The sequence below is a fragment of the Taudactylus pleione genome, unplaced genomic scaffold, assembly GCF_031769625.1.
Source record: "Taudactylus pleione unplaced genomic scaffold, aTauple2 ptg000216l, whole genome shotgun sequence".
NCBI classification, from domain to species: domain Eukaryota; kingdom Metazoa; phylum Chordata; class Amphibia; order Anura; family Myobatrachidae; genus Taudactylus; species Taudactylus pleione.
In genome coordinates this window covers 8,865,518-8,884,031 of record NW_028284618.1, presented here as the reverse complement: position 1 = coordinate 8,884,031, position 18,514 = coordinate 8,865,518, and the positions used below count along the sequence as shown (strand labels likewise).

The 18,514-nt window shown below is 47.1% G+C and overlaps 1 pseudogene; it reads right to left on the bottom strand.

Moving 5' to 3' along the window:
- Positions 1-3,316: 3,316 nt before the first annotated feature.
- LOC148517489 (5S ribosomal RNA) lies at positions 3,317-3,435 on the bottom strand (annotated as a pseudogene).
- Positions 3,436-18,514: the final 15,079 nt, after the last annotated feature.

Genomic DNA, 18,514 nt, shown 5'->3' with positions numbered 1-18,514 from the left:
GCGGGAGCCTCCCACTATAAGCTGGGAGCTCCTACTACCACGGAAAGTATGTGGGATCCCTCGGTATTCCCATTGCCCCGACTAAACTCAAAAGTTGAACTGCGCATGCTTAGGTTGGTTGGGGGGCGGGACCTGAACTCAAGATCATTAAGACACATTACATAATTTCGCCGGCCACCGTGGGTTGTGGGTAGTGGTGTCCGTCTAGCCCCAGCCCAGCACGAACTCTCAGTCACTGCATTACATGGGGAATATGTCCCCCGCACCTGGCTCCTTTCGAATCATTCGGGCTGGCCCGGCAGCCTGGAAGCACTTGTTGCACCTGTGCAGCCCCATCATTTAAACCTTTGCTCAGTGTCTGACTCAGTGGGTGGCCGCACTTACCCTGAGCCCTGCCCTCTACCCAGGGGTGCAGAGAGGGGGGGGAGCAGGTACAAATTACCCAGGCCCAGGCTTGCTGGAGGGGCCCGGCGGGGAGCCTGGTCTGGCACCGCCTCCCCTCCCTCCTACATCACAGCAGCCCAGGACACACTGCTGTGTGCTGGGCTGCAGTGGCAGACTGCTCGCAGCAGCTGGAGCAGTCTCCTATGCCTATGGGGGGAGCGATCATGCTGTTCGTGACCCCCATTGGCTGTGTGCCAGGCTGAGGGGCTCACAGTGCCCCCCTCCCAGTGAAGCTGCGCTGCTAAAATGTTTTTTTTATTCTGTGTTTTTTTCCTAAGGGGACATGGCCACGCCTCCCCTGATTAGGCCACGCCCCCTGTCACCCGGGCCCGCCGCGGCTCTTGGCTGCCCTGCCTCTACCACGGGAGGACGGCACCTAGTAATGTGTCCAGACCTAATCAGGCATGACCCCAGCAATTGGCTGCCACCAAGGGGATCAGCAGCGTGGCACCACTTCCTGCACAGCAGCTCCCCAATGCAGTGACAGTGTGTGAGCTGCTGTATCCAGCCAGCCATGTAATCCCTTTACACCGGGACACTCCTGAAATACACAGGTTCTGTGGCTGATTAAAACCAGGTGAAATGCAGACTTGAAGTCAGCCAGCCACAGGACCAGTGTAATTCATGAGTGTCCCAGTATTAAGGGATAAATATTTCCTTAAGATGGGTACACACTATATAATATCGTACAATATATCGCCCTAAACCTACCCCCCCTGCAGCCTAACCCTAACTCTTTCCTCCTAGTGCCTAACCCTAACCCCCCCTAACCCCACTACTTACCATTGTGATGCCGGTCAGGATGCTGATGCCGGGAATCTGACTAATGTCAAGATTTTGTCGCCAGCATTCTGAGCTCCAAAATTTAATGTGGATTAAAGTTTAATCTACATTCCCTTACAGCATAGGGATTATTTGTCACTGCTTTTTATCTCTGATACATGAACTTCATACACAAATCTGCTCTGGCAGCATGCTGCTTTTAGTACTATAGATTTAAACTAGCCAGCCACATAACACCACACTCCTTATCCTCCTTCTCTAGATCAATATCACCTCCACACTACATCAACCCTAATAATCTCATTCTCTTCTCGCCTCTTAACTTTGGCCCTCATTCAGAGCCGTACGCTCTGAGCAGAGCGCACGCTCTGAATGAGGGCCGCCCTCCATGAAAATGGAGCGTCCTCCTGGACGCTCGTATAGCTGTGGGTCACCACCCACAGCCTATACGAGCGTGCATTTTGATGGCCGCGATGGTCTTGACCATCGCGACCATCGAAACTGCGAGCCGGAGCCTGCGGTTGAGGTTTTCAACCGCTAGCTCCGGAGTGATTTTGGCTCTATCAGAGCCAAAATCACTCCCACTGACATCACTAGTGATGTCAGTGGGCCGGCTTCTGACGGGAGGCGTTCCCGTAGGAACGCCCCCGTCAGGGAGGCACGCCCCCGGCACGCCCACCAAAGGGGGCGTGCTGTCAATCAACATCGACAGCACGCCCCCTTTGATCAGACACAACGAGCGAAGGACTTTCCTTCGCTCGTCGCGTCTGGCGCATGCGCACGACGGAGCACCCTCCGTCGTGCGCATGCTCAGTGAAGAACATCGACCCACTTGCGAGCGGACAGACGCTCGCGAGTGGGTCTGAATCAGGCCCTTTGTCCCTCTCTCCTGTTCCCTCTGGAAAGCCAGTTTTGTCTATAATAAACTGGTCTCCGTTCATGAGCACTTCATCTGCAATGCCTTGATTCTCCTTGCCATCACCAAACTCTGGCTATACCCCTCTGACACCACTGCTCCTGCAAAATTCCTCTATCACTTGGCTTCCTGGCTCTTAATCTTCAAATGGGCCCTCAAGACCCATTTCTTCCCCAATGCTCTCCAGCGCTCATCCTAACCCACTACTCTATGCTCCTTCCTCACTACTTCCTACTTTTACTTTCATTTACAATGGCACCTAAAACTGCTTACTGACACCCTGCTGCTTATTTAGGTATTATACAGCATGGTTTATAAATCATGTACTTGTTCTGCATTGTCTGTACTGTTAATAATTGTTGTCTTGTGTGCTCATTTGTTTCTGTACTTTGTAAGGTGCTGCAGAACACTTGTGGTGCCATATAAATAAAGGATAATAATAATAATAATAATAATAATAATAATAATAATAAACTTCCACTGCAGGACTTACCCCTGAGTGGCATTAGATACCCATAGGTGGAGGTAGACACGCCCCTTAGGTGAAACTGGTCATGCCCCCTCGCTGTATATGTATATGGGATAGGTTGAGGATTTTGGGGGGAATAGGGGTGGTAGAATGAAGTTTTGCCTAGGGTGCCTAGAAACCTTGCACCGGCCCTGGAAACACATGAAGATAAATGCAGTATCACAGGGTAGATATAATAGCTGACAAGGTATAGCTTCATATGGACCCATTTTATAACTGAAATGATGAGATTTGAAAAAAGTCTGTTCATAACCTCCACATAAATGGATTCAAAGATTCGCACATCTTTTCGCTAATTTTAACTAAAAAGTCACAATTCAACCCCGTTCTAGATAGGATAAATGGTATGTATACTGTATATAGGTGAATAGTTGGTAAAGAATAGTCTCTGTTCATAGATATGGATTCCAATCCTTTTGCAACAAATTTAGGTATATATATAGGTGAATAGGTGGTAACGAATAGTCCATGTTTATAGCATCCATATATATGGGTTCCAAAAAGCAAAGCTCTTCTGCGCCAAATTATAAGTCCAGGTCTCTGTTCCAATCGATTTATATATCTTCATATAATTAGGTCTTCATATATTGAAATTTCAGAGGATATATGCATCATAGATGGGTGTATGTAAATACAGGGGATCATGCCTACAGCACCTGGTATTCTTAGGAGGTCTCCCATCCCTGCACTAACCAAGCCCGGCCATGTATAGCTTCCAAGATCAGACGAGATTGGGCATGAGCACGGTGGTATGGCTGTAGAGACCTGGATTATGAGCTATATTTGGTAAGATTATATTGCATTCTATATACACTACCTTGGGCTGAGGTCTATTTGGACTAGGGGTGAGCAGGTTAGGATTTCTGAAATCCGAACCCCCCCGAGACCCCCCCGATCCGAGGCCGATCCGAGTCAGGCTCGACATTTCCCGCCTGACTAGGATCTGAAATCGAGGCAAAACATCATCATCCCGCCTTCCGTCATCATCCCGCGGGTTTTGGATCCTATATAAGGTACCCGCGTCAGCGCCATTTTCTCACTCGGCTGTGGACAGTGAAGAGGGAGGGTGGGAGTTAGGGCTGGCTGGGCTGTGTAGTGTAGTGTAGTGCAGAGTAGTGTTGTGCTGTGCTGCGCTGTGCTGCTGTTGTCCATAGGGGCTGTGTCCACTACTTCGAAGTCCATAGGGGCTGGCTGGACTGTGTTGTGCAGTCAGTTGTCCATAGGGGCTGTGTCCACTCCAAAGTCCTGTGCAGTGTTCCAGTCCTAAAGGGGTGCTGTAGTGTTGTCCAGGGGGTGCTCTGTCCGTCAGGGGTGCTCCCCCCAAGTGCTAAAAAATATATATTTTTTCTGTGTTTGTGAATTGTGTGCGCAGTAGCCGCACGTGCATCAACAAAGTAGTGCCAAGCATGCGCCTGTGTCATAAGTAAAGGGCCGGCTGGCTTGACCGTTAAAGGGTGCTGTAACCCCCAAAGTACACTCCAAACCAAATAAAAAAATATTTTCTGTGTTTGTGAATTGTGTGCGCAGAAGCCGCACGTGCATCAACAAAGTAGTGCCAAGCGTGCACCTGTGTCATAAGTAAAGGGCCAGCTGGCTTGACCGTTAAAGGGTGCTGTAACCCCCAAAGTACACTCCAAACCAAATAAAAAAATATTTTCTCTGTTTGTGAATTGTGTGCGCAGTAGCCGCACGTGCATCAACAAAGTAGTGCCAAGCGTGCGCCTGTGTCATAAGTAAAGGGCCGGCTGGCTTGACCGTTAAAGGGTGCTGTAACCCCCAAAGTACACTCCAAACCAAATTAAAAAATATTTTCTGTGTTTGTGAATTGTGTGCGCAGTAGCCGTCTGTGCATCAACAAAGTAGTGCCAAGCGTGCGCCTGTGTCATAAGTAAAGGGCCGGCTGGCTTGACCGTTAAAGGGTGCTGTAATCCCCAAAGTACACTCCAGTCCAAACCAAAAAAAAAAATATTTTCTGTGTTTGTGAATTGTGTGCGCAGTAGCCGCACGTGCATCAACAAAGTAGTGCCAGGCGTGCGCCTGTGTCATAACAAAGGGCCGGCTGGCTTGACCGTTAAAGGGTGCTGTAACCCCCAAAGTACACTCCAAACCAAAAAAAAAAATATTTTCTGTGTTTGTGAATTGTGTGCGCAGTAGCCGCACGTGCATCAACAAAGTAGTGCCAAGCGTGCGCCTGTGTCATAAGTAAAGGGCCGGCAGGCTTGACCGTTAAAGGGTGCTGTAACCCCCAAAGTACACTCCAAACCAAATAAAAAAATATTTTCTGTGTTTGTGAATTGTGTGCGCAGTAGCCGCACGTGCATCAACAAAGTAGTGCCAAGCGTGCGCCTGTGTCATAAGTAAAGGGCCGGCTGGCTTGACCGTTAAAGGGTGCTGTAATCCCCAAAGTACACTCCAGTCCAAACCAAATTAAAAAATATTTTCTGTGTTTGTGAATTGTGTGCGCAGTAGCCGCACGTGCATCAACAAAGTAGTGCCAAGCGTGCGCCTGTGTCATAACAAAGGGCCGGCTGGCTTGACCGTTAAAGGGTGCTGTAACCCCCAAAGTACACTCCAAACCAAAAAAATATATATTTTCTGTGTTTGTGAATTGTGTGCGCAGTAGCCGCACGTGCATCAACAAAGTAGTGCCAAGCGTGCGCCTGTGTCATGAGTAAAGGGCCAGCTGGCTTGACCGTTAAAGGGTGCTGTAACCCCCAAAGTACACTCCAAACCAAATAAAAAAATATTTTCTGTGTTTGTGAATTGTGTGCGCAGTAGCCACACGTGCATCAACAAAGGAGCAGCGCCAAGCGTGCGCCTGTGTCCCATAAGTAAAGAGCTGGCTGGCTCATTTCTTAAAGGGTGGTGTAACCCACAAAGTGCACTACTCTCCAGCAAAAATAAAAAAATATTTTCTGTGTTTGTGTGCGCCTTAGCCGCACGTATATATCAAATCGATATAACATAAATGGAGGACCAAACTTTCTCCGATAAAAATAAAATAGGGAAAGATCAAAAACCACTTCCTCCTAGTGCTGAAGCTGCTGCCACTAGTCATGACATAGACGATAACATGCCATCAACGTCGTCTGCCAAGGCCGATGCCCAATGTCATAGTAGAGGGCACATACAATCCCAAATGGCAAAGTTCAGGAAAATGACCTTGAAAAAAACATTTAAATCATCTGAAGAGAAACGTAAACTTGCCAATATGCCATTTACGACACGGAGTGGCAAGGAATGGCTATGGTCTTTCACTATGTTCATGACTAGTGGTTCAGCTTCACATGACGATGGAAGCCCTCCTCCCACTAAAAAAATCAAAAGAGTTAAGCTGGCAAAAGCACAGCGAAGAACTGTGCGTTCTAAGAAGATATCACAAATCCCCAAGTAGAGTCCAAGTGTGGGGGCGGTTGCGATGCCTGACCTTCCCAGCACTGGACGGGAAGAGGTGGCTCTTTCCACCATTTGCACGCCCCCTGCAAGTGCTGAAAGGAGCACCCACAGTCCACTTGCTGATATGCAAATTGAAGATGTCACTGTTGAAGTACAACAGAATGAGGATACTGCTGTAGCTGGCGCTGAGGAGGAAGTTGGCGAGGAGGATTCTGATGGTGATGTGGTTTGTTTAAATCAGGCTCCGGGGGAGACAGTTGTTGTCCGTGGGATGAAAAAGCCCATCACGGTCATGCCTGGGCAGAAGACCAAACATTCCACCTCTTTGGTCTGGCAATATTTCTATCCAAATCCGGACAACAACTGTCTTGCCATATGTACCATATGTAAAGGTGAAATGAGTAGGGGTAGGGACGTTAACCACAGTGATAGGATCACTGGTAAAGTGGTCTGTGGCAGGTACATTTGTCCCAGATTCATGTCTTATGTGTTTTAAACCCCCAGGAGAAAGTCTGCAGTGTAGCAGGCTTGAATCTCAGCTTTTTGAAAAGCCGGTTTGGGACCTGGGGGTTGTGGGTGAGAGGAGAGGGAGGGCTCCACCCACGGCCACTCCAGGTTTTGGGCCTTGCAACCTGGTAACAGGCTTGTTAGGGTTTCCACCTGAGAGTGGCCAATATAAGCCTAGTGTGTTTAGGACTGAGCGTCTCACCTGGGAGAGCAGGCAGGGAGTTTGCTCAGAGACACTTGAAAACCTATTCGTAAGTGCTGTGCTGTGCTTTTGTTGCTGGCGAGGGCATTAGGCCCTGCCAGGTTCTTGTAGTGAGGGAAGTCACTTGTAAAGTTAGTGCCCCGACAGGGCTAGGATTTATGTTTGTTTTCTTTATGATTATTTCTGACATTGTACAATAAAGACTGGCGCCGACCAGCTTGTACTCGAATCAAGTCTGGCGTACTGTTTCCCAGCTGCTGTGTGTGTAAGGAAGGAGTCCTCTACCCAGGAGAGGGACCCCCCTAACCGTGTCACACCACCTAGGAACATCCTCCCTTATACGGCACCTGCAGCGTGTTTATAAAAACTTACTGTCAAGTTCAGAAACTTTTGCTAAGACCGTAAGCAGTCCAGGGACACCTAAATCCCTTTTTCCTGTTTTATCCAAGGAATCGGTGGATGAGGAGGATGAGGACGACATCTTGCCTCCGTAGAGTCAGTTTGTGCAGGGACACATTAATTGCCAGCTTGTTTTGTGGGGGCCCAAACGAACCAATCATTTCAGCCACAGTCATGTGGCAGACCCTGGCGCTGAAATGATTGGTTTGTTTGTTAAAGTGTGCATGTCCTATTTATACAACATAAGGGTGGGTGGGAGGGCCCAAGGACAATTCCATCTTGCACCTCTTTTTTTTTCTTTGCAGTATGTACTGTTTGGGGCCTATTTTTTCAAACTGCCATCCTGTCTGCCTCTGCAGTGTCACTCCTAGATGGGCCACGTGTTTGTGCCGCCCACTCGTATCTCTTAGCATAGTCATCCAGCTACCTCGGTGCAATCTTTTGGCCATAAAAACAATATTGTGAGGTGTGAGGTGTTCAGAATAGACTGGAAATGAGTGGAAATGAAGGTTATTGAGGTTAATAATAGCATAGGAGCAGAAAAACCCACAAATTCTGTGATTTAAGCTGTTTTTATGCTTTTTTTTTCAAAAAAATACAGATCCAAAACACAAAACCCAGAACCCAAAACACGGAAGGGTGGTTTTGGCAAAACCAATCCAGATCCAAAACACGAAGAAAGATCCAGATCCAAAACCAAAACACAAAACACGAAAAGTGGCCGGTGCACATCCCTAATTAAAACCAGGTGAAATGCAGACTTGAAGTCAGCCAGCCACAGAACCTGTGTAATTCATGAGTGTCCCAGTATTAAGGGATAAATATTTCCTTAAGATGGGTACACACTATATAATATCGTACAATATATCGCCCTAAACCTACCCCACCTGCAACCTAACCCTAACTCTTTCCCCCTAGTGCCTAACCCTAACCCCCCCTAACCCCACTACTTACCATTGTGATGCCGGTCAGGATGCTGATGCCAGGAATATGACTAATGTCAAGATTTTGTCGCCAGCATTCTGAGCTCCAAAATTTAATGTGGATTAAAGTTTAATCTACATTCCCTTAGAACATAGGGTTTATTTGTCACTGCTTTTTATCTCTGATACATGAACTTCATACACAAATCTGCTCTGGCAGCATGCTGCTTTTAGTACTATAGATTTAAACTAGCCAGCCACATAACCCCACACTCCTTCTCTAGATCAATATCACCTCCACACTACATCAACCCTAATAATCTCATTCTCTTCTCGCCTCTTAACTTTGTCCCTCTCTCCTGTTCCCTCTGGAAAGCCAGTTTTGTCTATAATAAACTGGTCTCCGTTCATGAGCACTTCATCTGCAATGCCTTGAATCTCCTTGCCATCACCAAACCCTGGCTATACCCCTCTGACACCGCTGCTCCTGCAAAATTCCTCTATCACTTGGCTTCCTGGCTCTTAATCTTCAAATGGGCCCTCAAGACCCATTTCTTCCCCAATGCTCTCCAGCGCTCATCCTAACCCACTATTCTATGCTCCTTCCTCACTATCTAGCCCATCTGTGTCACCCCTATTTGTCTGACCCTCCCCTCAGAATGTAAGCTCTCACGAGCAGGGCCCTCTTTCCTCACGTGCTTCTTCTTGCCTTACTTTTACTTTCATTTACAATGGCACCTAAAACTGCTTACTGACACCCTGCTGCTTATTTAGGTATTATACAGCATGGTTTATAAATCATGTACTTGTCCTGCATTGTCTGTACTGTTAACAATTGTTGTCTTGTGTGCTCATTTGTTTCTGTACTTTGTAAGGTGCTGCGGAACCCTTGTGGCGCCATATAAATAAAGGATAATAATAATAATAATAATAATAAACTTCCACTGCAGGACTTACCCCTGAGTGGCATTAGATACCCATAGGTGGAGGTAGACACGCCCCTTAGGTGAAGCTGGTCATGCCCCCTCGCTGTATATGTATATGGGATAGGTTGAGGATTTTGGGGGGAATAGGGGTGGTAGAATGAAGTTTTGCCTAGAAACTTTGCACCGGACCTGGAAACACATGAAGATAAATGCAGTATCACAGGGTAGATATTAATAGCTGACAAGGTATAGCTTCATATGGACCCATTGTATAACTGAAATGATGAGATTTGAAAAAAAGTCTGTTCACAACCTCCACATAAATGGATTCAAAGATTCGCACATCTCTTTGCTAATTTTAACTAAAAAGTCACAATTCAACCCCGTTCTAGATAGGATAATTAGCAAAATGGTATGTATACTGTATATAGGTGAATAGTTGGTAAAGAATAGTCTCTGTTCATAGATATGGATTCCAATCCTTTTGCGACAAATTTAGGTATATATTAGGGGTGAGCGGGTTCGGATTTCTGTAATCCGAACCCCCCCGATCCGAGGCAGATCCGAGTCAGGCTTGACTTTTCCCGCCTGACTCGGATCTGAAATCGAGGCAAAACGTCATCATCCCACCTTCCGGGTCTCGCGGGTTTTGGATCCTATATAAGGTACCCGCGTCAGTGCCATTTTCTCACTCGGCTGTGGACAGTGAAGAGGGAGGGTGGGAGTTAGGGCTGGCTGGGCTGTGTAGTGTAGTCTAGTGCAGAGTAGTGTTGTGCTGTGCTGCTGTTGTCCAAAGGGGCTGTGTCCACTACTTCAAAGTCCATAGGGGCTGGCAGTGTTGTGCTGTGCTGCTGTTGTCCATAGGGGCTGTGTCCACTACTTCAAAGTCCATAGGGGCTGGCTGGACTGTGTTGTGCAGTCAGTTGTCCATAGGGGCCGTGTCCACTCCAAAGTCCTGTGCAGTGTCCCAGTCCTAAAGGGGTGCTGTAGTGTTGTCCAGGGGGTGCTCTGTCCATCAGGGGTGCTCCCCCCAAGTGCTAAAAAAAATAATATTTTTTCTGTGTTTGTGAATTGTGTGCGCAGTAGCCGCACGTGCATCAACAAAGTAGTGCCAAGCGTGCGCCTGTGTCATAAGTAAAGGGCCGGCTGGCTTGACCGTTAAAAGGGTGCTGTAACCCCCAAAGTACACTCCAAACCAAATAAAAAAATATTCTCTGTGTTTGTGAATTGTGTGCGCAGTAGCCGCATATGCATCAACAAAGTAGTGCCAAGCGTGCGCCTGTGTCATAAGTAAAGGGCCGGCTGGCTTGACCGTTAAAGGGTGCTGTAACCCCCAAAGTACACTCCAAACCAAATAAAAAAATATTTTCTGTGTTTGTGAATTGTGTGCGCAGTAGCCGCACGTGCATCAACAAAGTAGTGCCAAGCGTGCGCCTGTGTCATAAGTAAAGGGCCAGCTGGCTTGACCGTTAAAGGGTGCTGTAACCCCCAAAGTACACACCAAACCAAATAAAAAAATATTTTCTGTGTTTGTGAATTGTGTGCGCAGTAGCCGCACATGCATCAACAAAGTAGTGCCAAGCGTTCGCTTGTGTCATAAGTAAAGGGCCGGCTGGCTTGACCGTTAAAGGGTGCTGTAACCCCCAAAGTACACTCCAAACCAAATAAAAAAATATTTTCTGTGTTTGTGAATTGTGTGCGCAGTAGCCGCACGTGCATCAACAAAGTAGTGTCAAGCGTGTGCCTGTGTCCCATAAATAAAGGGCCAGCTGGATTGACTGCTAAAGGGTGCTGTAACCCCCAAAGGGCACTCGAAACAAAATTAAAAAAAAAATTCTGTGTTTGTGAATTGTGTGCACTGTGGCTGCACGTGCATCAACAAAGGAGCAGCGCCAAGCGTGCGCCTGTGTCCCATAAGTAAAGGGCCGGCTGGCTCATTTCTTAAAGGGTGGTGTAACCCACAAAGTGCACTAGTCTCCAACAAAAATAAAAAATAATTTTCTGTGTTTGTGTGCGCCTTAGCCGCACGTATATATCAATATAACATAAATGGAGGACCAAACTTTCTCCGATAAAAATAAAATAGGGAAAGATCAAGAACCACTTCCTCCTAGTGCTGAAGCTGCTGCCACTAGTCATGACATAGACGATAACATGCCATCAATGTCGTCTGCCAAGGCCGATGCCCAATGTCATAGTAGAGGGCACATACAATCCCAAATGACAAAGTTCAGGAAAATTACCTTAAAAAAAACATTTAAATCATCTGAAGAGAAACGTAACCTTGCCAATATGCCATTTATGACACGGAGTGGCAAGGAATGGCTAAGGTCTTTCCCTATGTTCATGACTAGTGGTTCAGCTTCACATGACGATGGAAGCACTCCTCCCACTAAAATAATCAAACGAGTTAAGCTGGCAAAAGCACAGCGAAGAACTGTGCGTTCTAAGAAGATATCACAAATCCCCAAGGAGAGTCCAAGTGTGGTGGCGGTTGCGAGCACTAGACGGGAAGAGGTGGCTCTTTCCACCATTTGCATGCCCCCTGCAAGTGCTGAAAGGAGCACCCACAGTCCACTTGCTGATATGCATATTGAAGATGTCACTGTTGATGTACAACAGGATGAGGATACTGGTGTAGCTGGCGCTGAGGAGGAAGTTGGCGAGGAGGATTCTGATGGTGGTGGTTTGTTTAAATCAGGCTCCGGGGGAGACAGTTGTTGTCCGTGGGATGAAAAAACCCATCACGGTAATGCCTGGGCAGAAGACCAAACATTCCACCTCTTTGGTCTGGCAATATTTCTATCCAAATCCGGACAACTGTCTTGCCATATGTACCATATGTAAAGGTGAAATAAGTAGGGGTAGGGACGTTAACCACCTAGGAACATCCTCCCTTATACGGCACCTGCAGCGCGTTCATAAAAAGTTACTGTCAAGTTCAGAAACTTTGGCTAAGACCGTAAGCAGTCCAAGGACAGCTAAATCCCTTTTTCCTGTTTTATCCAAGGAATCGGTGGATGAGGAGGATGAGGACGACATCTTGCCTCCGTAGAGCCAGTTTGTGCAGGGACACATTAATTACCAGCTTGTTTTGTGGGGCCCAAACGAACCAATCATTTCAGCCACAGTCTTGTGGCAGACCCTGGCGCTGAAATGATTGGTTTGTTAAAATGTGCATGTCCTATTTATACAACATAAGGATGGGTGGGAGGGCCCAAGGACAATTCCATCTTGCACCTCTTTTTTTCTTTGCAGTATGTACTGTTTGGGGCCTAGTTTTTCAAACTGCCATCCTGTCTGCCACTGCAGTGTCACTCCTAGATGGGCTACGTGTTTGTGCCGCCCACTCGTGTCGCTTAGCATAGTCATGCAGCTACCTCGGTGCAACCTTTTGGCCATAAAAACAATATTGTGAGGTGTGAGGTGTTCAGACTGGAAATGAGTGGAAATTAAGGTTATTGAGGTTAATAATTGAATAGGAGCATAAAAACCCACAAATTCTGTGATTTTAGCTGTTTTTATGCTTTTTTTAAAAAAAATACAGATCCAAAACACAAAACCCAGAACCCAAAACACGGAAGGGTGGTTTTGGCAAAACCAATCCAGATCCAAAATACGAAGAAAGATCCAGAACCAAAACACAAAACACGAAAAGTGGCCGGTGCACACCCCTAATTTGGACTCCCCTGTCCCGCACCGACTTTTTTACTAGCTATGGTATTTACGAACCTGCTATCAATTTGATACATATGATCATTTATAACATACAGTATTTAGTAGATTGAATTTAATGTTATTGGGCATATTGTGTTGTATGGAAGTTATTATTTACATGTCACGAGTCTCTGTATATTTATTAATATATTTTGTTTCACTCATTATACCACGCATTGGTTCCTATCATTCTTTCCAGCTTGTTTATAAATGTATACAGAGTTTAAATCCTACTTCATTTAATTTGTGTATATATATATATACACATATATATATATATATTAGGGGTGTGCACCGGCCACTTTTCGTGTTTTGTGTTTTGGTTTTGGATCTGGATCTTTCTTCGTGTTTTGGATCTGGATTGGTTTTGCCAAAACCACCCTTCCGTGTTTTGGGTTCTGGGTTTTGTGTTTTGGATCTGTATTTTTTTGAAAAAAAGCATAAAAACAGCTAAAATCACAGAATTTGTAGGTTTTTCTGCTCCTATGCTATTATTAACCTCAATAACCTTAATTTCCACTCATTTCCAGTCTATTCTGAACACCTCACACCTCACAATAGTGTTTTTATGTCCAAAAGGTTGCACCGAGGCAGCTGGATGACTATGCTAAGCGACACGAGTGGGCGGCACAAACACGTGACCCATCTAGGAGTGACACTGCAGTGGCAGACAGGATGGCAGTTAGAAAAACTAGGCCCCAAACTGTACATAATGCAAAGAAAAAAAGAGGTGCAAGATGGAATTGTCCTTGGGCCCTCCCACCCACCCTTATGTTGTATAAACAGGACATGCACACTTTAACAAATCAATCATTTCAGCGCCAGGGTCTGCCACACAACTGTGGCTGAAATGATTGGTTCGTTTGGGCCCCCACAAAACAAGCTGGCAATTAATGTGTCCCTGCACAAACTGGCTCTACGGAGGCAAGATGTCATCCTCATCCTCCTCATCCACCGATTCCTCACCCTCTTCAGTGTGTACATCCTCATCCTCACAAAGTATTAACTCGTCCCCACTTGAATCCACCACCACAGGTCCCTCTGTACGTTCTGGAGGCTGGTCTCCCTGGAAGAGCTGATAATTCATTTTGATGAACATCATCTTCTCCACATTCTGTGGAAGCAACCTCCTACGCCTTTCGCTGACAAGGTTCCCGGCTGCACTAAACACTCTTTCGGAGTACACACTGGAGGGGGGGCAACTCAGGTAAAATAGAGCCAGTTTGTACAGGGGCCTCCAAATTGCCTCTTTTTCCTGCCAGTACAGGTATGGACTGTCTGACATGCCTACTTGGATGCTGTCACCGATGTAATCCTCCACCATTCTGTCAATGGTGACAGTATCATATGCAGTGACAGTAGACATGTCAGAAATTGTTGCCAGGTCCTTCAGTCCGGACCAGATGTCCAAACTTGGTCCTGCCTGCCCTGCATCACCGCCAGCGGGTTGCTTAGGATACCTAAGTTTTTTCCTGGCAGCCCCAGTTGCGGGAGAAAATGAAGAAGGAGCCGTTGACGTGTCACGTTCCGCTTCAGCTGACAGTGTGTTCACCAGCAGGTCTTTGCACCTCTGCAGGCTTGTGTCAGCCGGAAAGAGAGACACCACATAGGCTTTAAACCTAGGATCGAGCACGGTGGCCAAAATGTAGTGGTCTGATTTCAACAGATTGACCACCCTGGAATCCTGGCAAAGCGAATGAAGGGCTTCATCCACAAGTCCCACATGCCGAGCGGAATCGCTCCGTCTTAGCTCCTCCTTCACTTTCTCCAGCTGCTTCTGCAAAAGCCTGATGAGGGGAATGACCTGACTCAAGCTGGCAGTGTCTGAACTGACTTCACGTGTGGCAAGTTCGAAGGGCTGAAGAACCTTGCACAACACGGAAATCATTCTCCACTGCGCTTGAGTCAGGTGCATACCCCCTCCTTTGCCTATGTCATAGGTGGATGTATAGGCTTGTATGGCCTTTTGCTGCTCCTCCATCCTCTGAAGCATATAGAGGGTTGAGTTCCACCGCGTCACAACCTCTTGCTTCAGGTGATGGCGGGGCAGGTTCAAGAGTGTTTGCTGGCGCTCCAGTCTTCGGCACGCAGTCGCTGAATGGCGAAAGTGGCCAGAAATTTTTCGGGCCACCCAAAGCGTCTCCTGCACGCCCCTGTCGCTTTTCAGAAAATTCTGCACCACCAAGTTTATTGTGTGAGCAAAACATGGGACGTGCTGGAATTTGCCCAGATGTAATGCCCGCACAATATTGGTGGCGTTGTCAGATATCACAAATCCCCAGGAGAGTCTAAGTGGGGTAAGCCACTGGGCGATGATTTCCCTCAGTTTCTCTAAGAGGTTGTCGGCGGTGTGCCTCTTACTGAAACCGGTGATACACAGCGTAGCCTGCCTTGTAACGAGCTGGCGTTTCTGACATGCTGCTACTGGTGACGCTGCTGCTGTTGCTGCGTAAGGTGATACATCTACCCAGTGGGCTGTCACAGTCATATAGTCCTTAGTCTGCCCTGTTCCACTTGTCCACATGTCCGTGGTTAAGTGGACATTGTGTACAACGGCATTTTTCAGGACACTGAGGACACTTTTTCTGACGTTTCTGTACAGTCTCGGTATCGCCTGCCTAGTGAAGTGGAATCTAGACGGGATTTGGAACCGGGGACACACTACCTCCATCAATTGTCTAAATCCCACTGCACTAATGGCGGATACCGGACGCACGTCTAACACCAACATAGCAGTCAAGGCCTCAGTTATACGTTTTGCTTCAGGATGACTGCTGTCGTACTTCATCCTCCTCGCTAAGGACTGTTGGAGGGTCAATTGTTTAGTAAAAGTAGTGGTGTTCCTACTTCCTCTCTGGGATGATGAACGACTCCCAGCAGCAGCAGCAACAGCAGCAGCGGCAGCAGTAGGCGTAGCAATGCAGGATCCTCCGGAGGAATCCCGGATAGGAGAGTCAGTCATGCCAGTGATATGGCCTGCAGGACTACTTCCGATCCTGACTAAGGAGGAAATTGACGAGGAGGGAGTTCACGGTGTGGTTTGCAGGCGCTTGGATACAACAGGACAACGGGATTTAGGTGTCCCTGGACTGCTTACGGTCTGAGCCAAAGTTTCTGAACTTGACAGTAACTTTTTATGAACGCGCTGCAGGTGCCGTATAAGGGAGGATGTTCCTAGGTGGTTGACGTCCCTACCCCTACTTATTTCACCTTTACATATGGTACATATGGCAAGACAGTTGTTGTCCGGATTTGGATAGAAATATTGCCAGACCAAAGAGGTGGAATGTTTGGTCTTCTGCCCAGGCATGACCGTGATGGGCTTTTTCATCCCACGGACAACAACTGTCTCCCCCGGAGCCTGATTTAAACAAACCACATCACCATCAGAATCCTCCTCGCCAACTTCCTCCTCAGCGCCAGCTACACCAGTATCCTCATCCTGTTGTACTTCAACAGTGACATCTTCAATTTGCATATCAGCAAGTGGACTGTGGGTGCTCCTTTCAGCACTTGCAGGGGGCGTGCAAATGGTGGAAAGAGCCACCTCTTCCCGTCCAGTGCTGGGAAGGTCAGGCATCGCAACCACCACCACACTTGGACTCTCCTTGGGGATTTGTGATATCTTCTTAGAAAGCACAGTTCTTCGCTGTGCTTTTGCCAGCTTAACTCTTTTGATTTTTTTAGTGGGAGGAGTGCTTCCATCGTCATGTGAAGCTGAACCACTAGTCATGAACATACTAGGGATCGACCTTAGCCGTTCCTTGCCACTCCGTGTCGTAAATGGCATATTGGCAAGTTTACGTTTCTCTTCAGCTGATTTAAATGTCTTTTTCAAGGTCATTTTCCTGAACTTTGCCATTTGGGATTGTATGTGCCCTCTACTATGACATTGGGCATCGGCCTTGGCAGACGACGTTGATGGCATGTTATCGTCTATGTCATGACTAGTGGCAGCAGCTTCAGCACTAGGAGGAAGTGGTTCTTGATCTTTCTCTATTTTATTTTTATCGGAGAAAGTTTGGTCCTCCATTTATGTTATATCGATTTGATATATACGTGCGGCTAAACACAGAAAATAATTTTTTTTTTGGTTTGGACTGGAGTGTACTTTGTGGGTTACAGCACCCTTTAACGGTCAAGCCAGCCGGCCCTTTACTTATGACACAGGCGCACTCTTGGCACTACTTTGTTGATGCACGTGCGGCTACTGCGCACACAATTCACAAACACAGAAAATAATTTTTTTTTGGTTTGGACTGGAGTGTACTTTGGGGGTTACAGCACCCTTTAACGGTCAAGCCAGCCGGCCCTTTACTTATGACACAGGCGCACGCTTGGCACTACTTTGTTGATGCACGTGCGGCTACTGCGCACACAATTCACAAACACAGAAAATAATTTTTTTTTGGTTTGGACTGGAGTGTACTTTCGGGGGTTACAGCACCCTTTAACGGTCAAGCCAGCCGGCCCTTTACTTATGACACAGGCGCACGCTTGGCACTACTTTGTTGATGCACGTGCGGCTACTGCGCACACAATTCACAAACACAGAAAATAATTTTTTTTTTGGTTTGGACTGGAGTGTACTTTCGGGGGTTACAGCACCCTTAACGGTCAAGCCAGCCGGCCCTTTACTTATGACACAGGCGCACGTTTGGCACTACTTTGTTGATGCACGTGCGGCTACTGCGCACACAATTCACAAACACAGAAAATAATTTTTTTTTTGGTTTGGACTGGAGTGTACTTTCGGGGGTTACAGCACCCTTAACGGTCAAGCCAGCCGGCCCTTTACTTATGACACAGGCGCACGTTTGGCACTACTTTGTTGATGCACGTGCGGCTACTGCGCACACAATTCACAAACACAGAAAATAATTTTTTTTTTGGTTTGGACTGGAGTGTACTTTCGGGGGTTACAGCACCCTTAACGGTCAAGCCAGCCGGCCATTTACTTATGACACAGGCGCACGCTTGGCACTACTTTGTTGATGCACGTGCGGCTACTGCGCACACAATTCACAAACACAGAAAATAATTTTTTTTTGGTTTGGACTGGAGTGTACTTTCGGGGGTTACAGCACCCTTTAACGGTCAAGCCAGCCGGCCCTTTACTTATGACACAGGCGCACGCTTGGCACTACTTTGTTGATGCACGTGCGGCTACTGCGCACACAATTCACAAACACAGAAAATAATTTTTTTTTTGGTTTGGACTGGAGTGTACTTTCGGGGGTTACAGCACCCTTAACGGTCAAGCCAGCCGGCCCTTTACTTATGACACAGGCGCACGTTTGGCACTACTTTGTTGATGCACGTGCGGCTACTGCGCACACAATTCACAAACACAGAAAATAATTTTTTTTTTGGTTTGGACTGGAGTGTACTTTCGGGGGTTACAGCACCCTTAACGGTCAAGCCAGCCGGCCCTTTACTTATGACACAGGCGCACGTTTGGCACTACTTTGTTGATGCACGTGCGGCTACTGCGCACACAATTCACAAACACAGAAAATAATTTTTTTTTTGGTTTGGACTGGAGTGTACTTTCGGGGGTTACAGCACCCTTAACGGTCAAGCCAGCCGGCCCTTTACTTATGACACAGGCGCACGCTTGGCACTACTTTGTTGATGCACGTGCGGCTACTGCGCACACAATTCACAAACACAGAAAATAATTTTTTTTTTGGTTTGGACTGGAGTGTACTTTCGGGGGTTACAGCACCCTTAACGGTCAAGCCAGCCGGCCCTTTACTTATGACACAGGCG